Source organism: Pangasianodon hypophthalmus, chromosome 3 (genome assembly GCF_027358585.1).
Source record: "Pangasianodon hypophthalmus isolate fPanHyp1 chromosome 3, fPanHyp1.pri, whole genome shotgun sequence".
In the NCBI taxonomy this organism is placed as follows: Eukaryota; Metazoa; Chordata; class Actinopteri; order Siluriformes; family Pangasiidae; genus Pangasianodon; species Pangasianodon hypophthalmus.
Genome location: NC_069712.1, coordinates 29,997,553 through 30,009,136, shown reverse-complemented (window position 1 = coordinate 30,009,136; position 11,584 = coordinate 29,997,553).

Sequence of the window (11,584 nt, the reverse complement as noted above, 5' to 3'; positions counted from 1 at the left end):
GAAACTGACAAAAATACCTGGATTGAGATCTAATCTCACTGCTGGTTCCAGATGTGTGTTTGAAATAAAATGCCAGAAAGTGGGAAAACATGTTTGGATGCAATTCCAGAATTCTTCTCTCAAGCAGATTTTGTTCTGTCTGTTTTGTGTCCCCTTCTTACCCCATCTGTCCCTCTGGCTCTACATGCAGCAAGCTCCTCTATTTGGACCATCTGTTGTACGGTTGCTGTGCCAATCGATGCCAATAATTGTTATTTTCAGAACTCTTGACCCAGTATTTGTTCAAGCTCAGAGCTAGGACATAACTGCTGTCAACTTTTGAATGAGCTACATGAACTTTAGATCAGAGTATGTAGAGTACACTTTTTTGGGTCTGAAGTTAAGTAGGCCCGCTGTTGGTCTACTGATGTTGAAACTTTTAAACGAAGCACTATTTGAATCACGCACTATTCGTGTGAGCTTTAGAATGGACCTTTTGTCCTGATCTTAATTATCATTCATAATCTGTATGGTTCATCAACACTTTTCTCCAGGAAGTTACTGGTCAGGCAGTAAAATCCAGACACATCCAAGTGAAAATATAAAGAAGAATTTTGCATGACTATGGAACACCAATGCCCATGTACACCAGTGGCTTCTTCATGGGTTCATTAAGGGTCCACTAGATAAGTATGGTTGCATGGATATTCGTAGCACCTTCAAAAGTTCCCCCAGAGGAACAGCCAGAGGATCCTGAAGTGTCTGTAAAGGATGCGACGACTCAGTGTGAGAAGTGCGAGGCAAGGCGAGGTAACAACAAGAAGCAGTGGTGGAGTTGGAGCCAGAAAATCACACATCTCTCTGCTCTGAAAGCCACTCAACCTTCAGGGAGTCCCAGCTTAGCGGAGAGCTCGGGCATAAAAGTGAACAACACCCGCATTTATCTGTATTATTTGCATATGTGGTCATTTAGTTGGATGCATTTATGGTTTCAAAGGATGATGTTAGAAAAACGTGTATGTTCCAGTGACAGCGTGAGTAACGTCTGCTGATGTGATATGGCTACAAGATGACGTACTGATCCGATGCATGTCCAGCATGTTTAATCTGCCTAATCATATTCAAATTACAGTAAAAGTGTAACGTATGGAGTGAGGTCAAACACGCAGGCCGAGTCTCTGAACTGAGGAGAAAGGAAAAGACTTTTGACCAGACAAACTTTGAACCAGTTTTGAAGATTTCGATTTTTTGTTGACTTTTGATCCTCCAGATAAAATGTTCTTTATTTTTTGCTTTTTTTTATTTTTTTTTATTTATTTATTTTTTTTTTTAAATAAACATTGATTTATATATTGTTGGCACAATAATCTGTATACAAAGTAACACACAACGAAAATTACAGTTTAGGTGTTCTTTCAATTATAATTAATCTATTTACAAATAGACACATTAATAAACAGTTTATCTTCGCTGTTCGCTGTTGTTTATTGCATTAGTGCATCAGCATTCCATGCAATCTTGGACTGGAACTGTACCCTTTTTTCCTCACCTCCAGATACCTACTTATGGTACTTATTCAGATCTCAAATCCCAGTATTCCTCAAATAAAACACACCATAAACACTGGAACACATCTCACTCATAAGGCCATGGCTCATAATACTGTGTCTGTGCATTAAAAAGGAAGAGATAATGTTAACATGGGTAAACAAGATAAGCATCTTATTTGCAAGATATTTCTTCAGTACCAGTGACAGCGGTATCTAAACATGCATATGCTAGGCTGCTATTACCAAGAAACATTGATCTCATTTAGCATATAAAAGGATTAACCCAGCAGTAATGTGGTTTCACAATTCTCTTGGAAGTGTGCAGGGACATTGCCAGTAGTCATTGATTAGTTTGTCCATCAAGCACAGCGGGCATCAGTGCCATCCTGTAGCTCCTGAGTTTGGCTCTGATGTTGTGTTCCTCACAGCGAGAGTGGCATGGTTGGGCGCCATCACGCTACGACATGCCTGTCTCTGTGACAATAGGAGGCCTGGATAATTGGGCCAGTGTCAACACGGGCTGAGAGTTGCACTCATATTGCCAGCCCTTTTTATATATGCATCCATATCCATGCTGCAGCAGTTAACTGGAATGACAAAATGTAAAATAGTTAACAAGATGAAGGTGTCACAAAATCATTTCCAAAGTGGTGCATTTGAAATTATAATTTGAAACTTGGCACTTTATTAACAAATGTTTCTAATTTTTTGCTTGGTATTAGTTTTAACAAATAATATTGTATAAAAAAATAACGGGCAATTAAAAATTAATGGTACGATAAATGCACAACCTAGTTTCACAGATTTCATGCTATCATGGTATTTATAACATTATATTTTCACATTAAATGACGTATCAGCAGAGTATCTGTTCCGGTATTTGTTTATGGAAACTGCAGGAATATTTAACAACACTTAAAGATGATGTTCGTAAAAGCTACACGACAGCTACGTAAGCACTTCAAGACAACTGGCAAACAACCTAAATATTTATTAAGGTTAATCCCAACAGAAAAAGGCTAATTTTTGTGGGGGTTTTTTTTTGTTTGTTTTCCTAAGGAAAAAATTCCAATAGGGCATGCTGTTGTAGGAAAATAATCAATGACAGGATGGTGTGAAGTTGATAATTTTCCAATAACAGCACTTCGGAACTGTTTTTATTCTCCAACACCAAAACAATGTGTTAATGATTACATTTTTAATGAATTAACCAATGACATGTCATACTTTTTTATCCATTTATAGTTACATTTAATGTTGTGGAACGTCTGTGAAACAAGTTCCTGTTATCAATTATGTTATAGCAGGTATAAACAGGAATCCACTCTTCCATGAATGTTAAATAAATGTCTCCTTACAGAAAACTTTACCATGCCAATGACTATATATTTTTATTTTATATTATATTTTTATTAACTTTAAAAAAAAAAAAAGAACCATACAAGTCTATGTGAATGAGTTGTTACTATAGAAACAAGATATTACAGTGACAACTATATTCTAGCCTTTGTGTTTTTTTAAAAAAAAAAAAACATCTTACTAGAGGATTAACCTAAAAGTCTGTCATCAGCTGTACAAAGGCTGATTTCACCTCATACACACTCCGAAGCAGTTCATTTCCACAGCTAATGAAGAACTTTAAACCAAAACCTCCTTTTTCTCTGGAAACTGTGCAGATATCCTGCAGTTTTTACTACCTCTATATTTCTCTGATGCACCATACACACATATTAATGTATTCTAAGAAGTGCTAGGCCTGCGTCATCCAGATAAACACTCTAATATGAGCTTATGACAGCCACCCAGAGGACGAGGGACCATTGCTATTTAGTTGTAAGCGTGTGCATCTGGGAAATTGCATCTTTGAAAATGCGTCACGCAGCCACGCGCCTTCTAATGGCCGTCTGAAAATGGAGCTGCCTCTTAAGGGCGAGATAGAAGACGAGCCATCCATAAAAGACCCTGTCATCCCAACACAGCGCCCATTCACATCTCTGCTTATTCCCATTATCTGCAGGCCAATGAGGCCCCGTACAACCCGATTACAAGGGCCGCAGGTGTTTTCCACAATGTCAAATCTGTTATCTCTGGGGGATGGGGGAAGAATTTTGTGTTGCCGGACAGATAACTGAGAATTAATGACTGCCATTTCATATTGCTTTGTGAATGTTGAGTTCAGGATGCACTAGTGTTTAACATAGACAATATCTTCCAAGAACAATAGAACAATCAGGATGCGTTCCCAATGCTCTTTGCGGTTTTGTGTGAACGTTACACTGCACTTTTATTTGCCCCCGTTTAGATTTAGCAGTTCCTATGACAGTATATCAGCTAATTACTGAAAGGAGGTGTTTTAGCTGAGAGATCCGTTATTCATTTCTGTGTAGTGATTTATTTTACAGTTTATTACAGTCCCCTTTTTCCAATGTAAGAATCAGTGTAAAATACAAGTTGTAACACATGAATAAAGGGTGGTTACAGTGTGTGTGTTAGCTGATAAGATCAAAAGCCAGCTGCTTTTTTTTTACATTTTTTTTTTTATTGCCTTTCTCTGCATAGACTTCGAGAAGCCCCATCAAGTTGTGATTCCTCAGAGCTGTCACACTCACAGTAATGAGAAGACAGGGGATTTACTCCACAACTAGCCTCCCTCTAAAGGCCATCGGCGGCACCCCGAAGCCGAGTTAGAAACCTTGGTAAAGTGAAATTCTTTCACCTAATCAAGAAGTAGGACAGATTTTTTTAAATATCTAAATTATAAGGAGGTGAATAGAAGAGTCTGAACACACCTGTCTGTCACCAATCTTCATACAGGTGAATTAACACATTCTGGTCATAGTAGCAGTGGCACTAACATGAAAAGTAGGTCTCAAACTACAATTGTTTTACTTTTCAAAACTGAAAAAGAACAAACATCAAACCACAAGGATATGACCATGATGAAGCATATTACTGTAGTGTTATACTGTTGTAATATAGGGTCCTTTATTATTTGCCTGTTAAGCAGCTATGTAAAAAGACCATAAAATCTATAGGAAGATTCAGGCCACACGCCTTTTTCATAACGTCCACATTGTTTTGTTTTTTTTTTCCCCATCCACACTAAAATTCACCAACAATAGAGAAGTCCCTGTACTGAGCATGCACAGGCTTTCTCGTATAGTAAGACCAACACTGTGATGATATTTCAATAATTCACTAAAACATACAGTGTCGATAAATTTACTATAATATATTATAATATGTTATAAAAAGCATTTACCTGAAGTAGAAAAGCAACCTTTTCTGGCAAATTTCCTTTTTTTCCCTATTAGTTTATCATCTTTAGTGTCAGTTAAAAGTATAGCAGGGTAACGGCAAGAAGTTTAAACCTGAAGTGAAACTAGATAATGTTAGCATAGCTAGGTAGCTTACTTACTTTTTCATATATATATATATATATATCTGTGATCCACTGATTTTGCCACTGTTGTTCTCATTGTTCATTTAGCATCTTACTGTGTAATTTGAAATATTTATGGGGAGTGCTTCCAAAATACAGTAATACAGTGTCATCAACATGCAGTCCTGTAAAAATACTATTTTTCTATTTTATTTTTAAAACAATTACAGCAACGGACAACTCAGAAAATCAGTGTAAATAGTCAGCTAAAGCTAATGCTCTCTGACAAGTTGGATTTTTCTTTTTAAGCTTTACTCTGTGTCCATTTTTAAAGAAACACCTTACTGCAATTGCTTTATTATTATTATTTTTTATCTTGCCGGTCCATGTGATGCCACTCATTTTATAGACATCATCCTTGGTGTTGAGATAAAAAAAACCTTCTTTGAATAAGTCCCATTATTTTCTTGGCAGAGTTTGTGGGCATTCTTTCAAAAAAAAAAAAAAAAAAAAAGACAAGAAAATAAAGCAGCCACCATGGCAGTATTAAGAGAGGTCCTCTTGCAGTGGAAATTAAATGAGGCTCCACTTGTGTTAGACTGATTAAGGACCTTCTCTCTCCAGTGCACTTCTGTCTTCTTTCTTTGACTTTATTATTGTTTTTCTTCACTCCTGGGATATGCTGCTTCAATAAAGGCAGGAAAAAAGCAACAACATATCAATTAGGCGCACAAATTTTTAATGCAGGTTTATTCAAGTGCGCTGCAATTATCCAAATCAGGCATCTGCATAAGAGCAACGAAAGCGAGACACTCTTGAATTCTGCCCCATGCTCTCAGCAGACTGGTTCGTCATATAGTCAAGATGCTAGAGAAATAAAGTCCGAGAGGGAGGAGGGACAGACGAGCTCAGTCTGTTTGAAATTAATTGGCACTTGCAGAAATCACGTTATTTGTCTTTCCCTGTTAACAAGCTTTTCATGACAGCCAGCTGTATTACAGACAAGGAGATATTGATAGGACAGAACAGGGTCTGATCGATAGGAAGGAACTGAAGCGTGGACTTCCCCTCGTGCTTGTCCTCCTCTGCCTACTTTTGTGTTTTTTGGCAACATAGAGGGCCATGAGTGGGGATTTTAAAAGCTTAGCACGATCAATGTACAATGCTTGTATGGAAGATGAGATGAAGCAACGCTTCCACTGATTACACGTCTCTATTTGATCGAATCCATTAAAGCAGAAACAAGCAACCGAGACGTGCTGACTCATGCCAATATCCTAACCTAATTACAGATAAAACAGCCAGAGGTGACGGGGAAATAGCCCCTCTCGCCAGATAGAAGCAATGGTTGTGGAATTGCATATCACACTTCTCTTTATAGCCCTGTGTGAATGATGATATGGTTATGCATTGCCAGTGTGTACGTGTGTGTGCTTGTGTGTGTGTGTGTGTGCACGTGTGTGCATGACAAAGCCTTATTGTGTGCATTTTTGCAAACACAGTTTACAATTTAAATCATTCTTAGATCATTCTGCAGTTTGAGTATGTACGTGTAATACGCTTTCACTTCTGAGTAATAGCAATATGTAGAAAAAAGATCCAAAAGCACAACCATTATCCAAACCTTAATCGAGTTAAATGCAGATATGGTTAAACGAGGCATAATCGGTAAACAATTAGTAATAAAGCAGTGGAAAATTGGTGTGTGTGTGTGTGTTATTGGCTCAAGTGAGGATTAAATTTTTTTATGGATCAAATTCGGAACAACACAAAGTGAGCTGTAAAAGTAGCAGGTGAGTGCTAGGTCAGCTTATCCTTTAAGCCGTGGACGTGTTTACAGTGCAATTAACAAAAACATTGGCATTAAAAATAGTAATGATAAAATAATCTACAGTAAATGATAAAATAGTCTACATCCTTTACATACATGATGATTTCATGACCTCGATTTAGTATCCTTTGGCTTTAAGTTCAGCGCATGACATAAAAAAAAAAAAAAAATGATGGGATGTGTTAGATCAAGTGCTTTTTTTTTTTTTTTTTTTTTTTTTTTTTTAAATAAAATGCTGAATAATGAGGGAAAGAAAAAAAAAAAAAAAAAAAAAAAACACATTCTGCTACGTCAGTCTGCACTTTTTCTTTTTTAGGGCTTAAAGGCAAGTGCTTGTGTATAGAAGTATTATTTTAGATGCTGTTGAAAAACCCTGTCTTGGACGCTTTCACTTAAACATCTGAGGCATGAGATACGTGTAGGCGATTTGCATAATCTGAGTGGCGAGGCCAGAACATCAACTTCATCACATGCATAAATCAATTCTGAATACTAGGAACTTTCCCCCTGTAAATGGTCGGATGTAAATACAACAAGAAAACATAGGGTGTAAGGACGCACATTAAGAAAGGTGAAACCATAGACATAAAACAATGAAATAATTAAACAAAATAAACCAAAGACTAGACGATGATGGAGAACAGGAATTAAAACCAGATGAACAGCACGTGGAGTAAATGTAAGAATCCTGTTAGGGCTGAGGTGTAGCACTTAACCCTAAAAAAAGAAATCATTTTTTCACCATAGTCATATTGTCAGAAACAGCTGCATCCGTTATTGGTTGTATATGTTCTCTAAGATATTATACAGCCATGATGTGCAGAAATCAGTAAACATACATACACACACACACACACACACACACACACACACACCTCATAAAAAATAGAAATCCATCTAAATGAAGTGTCCACACCAATATCACATCAGGGCATGACAATTCCCCATTTGGCCACTAGAGGTCATAGTGCCATGATTTCTGTGTGATTCGTCATGTTTACAATATGGCATCCAACTGGATGATTCTCTGGTTTCCTCTCACCTACATGCCAGTAGGTGGATGGAGTCGTGGCAAAAACTCTCACCTACATGCCAGTAGGTGGATGGTGTCTTGGCAAAAACTTCTTCAAATCAAAATAAAAAGGACTTCCAAAGACAAGGGGTTCTGGATGCCAAAAATCAATAGACTTTATTGGATCAAACAACAAAGCCGAGACGGTCTGCAGAGCATCTGATTTACATAGTCGTGGCTCATGCTTTTATACAACTCTAAAACAATGATCTCATCGGATGGCGTTTTCTCCTTTCTCTTTTAATCACACGCCTGCCTCTAGCCTTCAAACACTAGCCTTCGTCTTAAAAAACACCACCTACAAGGTCACACCAGTTTGTTCTCACAGAAATATCCTTGTTAGATCATAGGCATAAAGTCACCCTTCTAAATGTACTAGACATGGTACAGTGCAGTATATAAGTGAAGCTCTGAAAGTTAATAGATGAGGTGATTTAAGGTCACTTTTCAGTACTGTTGCATAGATACTGATTGACGTAATACTGATTGACAAATGATATTGATATAGATAACAGGGAAATTCTTCCATAATGGCGATTCTGAGTCACCTCTAGCTGTAAATATGTGGTGTCCTGCGATGGACTGGCATACCATTCAGAACGTATTCCTGCTTTATTCCCAGTGCTCCCGGGATAGACTCCACATCCGCACTGTTATTCGGAACCGGGATAAAGCAGTTACTGAAGAATGAATGATAAAAATTTAACTTTTTTTTATTCATTCATGTATTTATTTACAATAATTTACAAAATATTGGTCATGGACTTTAAAAACTATTGATTCTATTATATCATGCTTATAGATTATTTGAGTCCTAGTTCATCCTGGCAACAACACTGACTTTGAAGTTCTCTTTCATGCAATCTGCATGCCCAAAGTCCACTCGCTGACTTCTTAGCCTGACACTGTGTGAGCATAGTGTCAGCCACATCAACTTCACCGAGCAAGCAAAGGAGGTAAAATTCTCTTCACTGAGGAGCAATAGGTACGATGCAGAGCATGAATATTTCATAGATGTCAGCTCTTATTTAGGAACAGATTATAGTAGGGGAAGGGCAGAGGGGTGGAGCATGAATAGAAGAATATCAAGCAGCGAGAATATCAGAGTCGGATGGTGAGCGGATGAATTATAAAAGACTAGACATAAAAAAAAAGAGTGCTAGACACATTCTGTCCTTCAGTCCTCCTCTAGCTTTGATTCTTCTATCTGCACTGTAGTGTTAACTAGCAGCTTCTCATGTGCTGTGTTTGGCTTGTGTGTTTAAGAGTGAGCACTTTTGTGCAGAAGTGTCCTTCCATCCTTCTCACCCTGACGAACTTCTTTTGCTTAAATTCCACTGCTCTTTTCTATCTACTCTGAAGTGGTACTCTGTAGTATTCATTTCTCTCTCTCTCTCTCTCTCTTTCTGTCTGCTAGTCTCTCTCTCTCTGTGATCTCCCCAGACGGGATTATTTACTACAGGTTCCCACTGAAATTCTCAGCTCACCCGAGGACAGACTGCAGCCTCACACCAATCAAAGCAAGATCATTCTTTCCTCCTGACCCTCAGGGACTGTGTGTGTTTGAGTGTGTGTTTGAGAGAAAGAGAAAGAGTGAGAGAGCAAGAGCTTCAAAGCCAAACCGTGGGATTTCTAAGATTTAGTTGTGATGCAACAAGGGTCATAACACTGGCCATATAGATGGATGGTGAGAAGGCAAGTGGGTTTGAGAAAAGGTCTCTGTGTAATACTTGAGAATCAGAGGGAGGGAAATGTAAATGCGGCTTTTATGTAGGCCATTTCATAAATTCACTGTGGGGGTCAAAAACATGAACAGAATATGATCAGACAGTCTAGTATGTAAACCCAGAAAATGTGATATAGAAAGGACTGGATGAGAAGGTCACAGAGTTGGAGTAAAGGAAACAGGAAATATGAAGGTTTTATGACAGTCAGGTGCTCAGCTTGTACCATACCTGTTGATCATTATATATATAAAAAAAAGTACAAACTCTAACCCCATCCCTCACTCTAATCTTTCCATTAAATTGTACCAAACTGTTTATTATTCAATTACTCACGTTAAAGCATATTATTCTACACCGCTTCGCCACACAAGCAGATTGTAAACTTATAATCATTGATAGGGTGACGTTTTCTGTGAGCTGTTTATTTAGCATTTTGGAAGGAGTCTCCAGTGTCAGAGCTTTGTAACACTCAGAGGTAAAGCTGTAACTTTAAGCTTTCAGACATGGGAAAGTCTTCAGGAAGGAGAGCTTGGCAGTTTCTCAGTATCATGAAGAACTGCATTTTTTTGTCTTATTATGTTCATGTGAGATAAAAATAGAGGCTGTTGAGGGAACGACTTTTTAAAGCTGCTACAACATAAGGGATTACAGGAACTAGACGTAGAGGTAGAGAGTGCTTGATTGATCCCCAAGGGGAAATTTGGTGTCACAGCAGCCACAAGATGAGCATCAAGGAAGACTAAGACTTAACAGTTCACGAGGCTTTAACAGTGCACGATAAAGTCACAATATACCACAAATAAGAAGGAATAAAAATTTACATATGAATAGCTCTCCATGTTATTTACCAACTGAGATTCCTGTTCAGATTAACTGTATGAAACATATTGCAAGTTGCCGGGTTTAAAACTGTACGTTAGACATGTGTGATGAGCATGTGTGATGGTAGTGTATGTATAAAAATGTACCGTAGTCATAAGTAAAGTAGCAGTGCACGTGTAGGAATGTGCAGTGACCCTATGTAAAATTTGTTGTGCAATATGCAGTGTAGTAGTTATGCAATGTCCATCGTCTCCAGTGTCCACATAGCACCCCAACCTCGTTGTTGATTTGTTGTAGAGTGGGATAGCAGTGGGCAAGAATGACTTCTTGTACCTTTTCTGGTTACAGCGAAGCTGCCGTAGTCTACTGGAGAAGAAGCGCCACTGTTTGGCCAGTGTGGCATGGAGGGGGCTATTGTCCATGATCTCAATTATGTCCACCATCTGCTTTTCCACCACCTCCAGAGTGTCCAGTTTGCAGCCTAGGACGGAGCCAGCTTTCCTGATAAGCTTACTCAGCATCTTTGCATCGCCAGCTCCGATGCCACTCCCCCAACTGATCGCAGCAAAGAATATTGTACGTGCCACCACAGACTGGTAGAAGGTCTCCAGCAATTTGGTATTTGCAACTTTTCAATTTGGCCCTGAAGGATCGAAGTTTCCTCAGGAAGTTGAGTCTGCTCATACCTTGCTCATACCCTAACTTGTCTTGCAGACCTTCCACATTGTTAAACAGAACTATAAACGGTTAAATGTAATGTGTCTTTCATTAATAAATTGAACATTGTAAAATGTTGGCAAATTGCTGTGATATAAGAGGAATAAAACACTTTGTGGTGGTGTTGGAAAATAATCAATACTTTAGGGTGGTAAAGATAACTGCTTTTGTCTTCGGGCCACATCACAGCACCCTAAAGTTGATTATTTTCCTAAAACAGCACACCCCTATCGTGTTTTATTTCTTACTAATTCAATAACTACTTCAATTTCTGAAGTCACTACAATTTCAGATTTCCGTGATTACAGTGAATATACATAGGACGTTATGAGAGTCAGGATGTGCATCTAGAGCCGTTAACGGGTCCAGAGAGTTAAACAGGTCAAGGCATGTCACGTCTTTAAAACAAACTAAGCCATGAGAAATGTTATGACACGATGTTGGACTTTCCTTGAGTGTGTGCTGAATTCTGGAGCTGCAGTTTTAGTACTTGATTGTATGCTC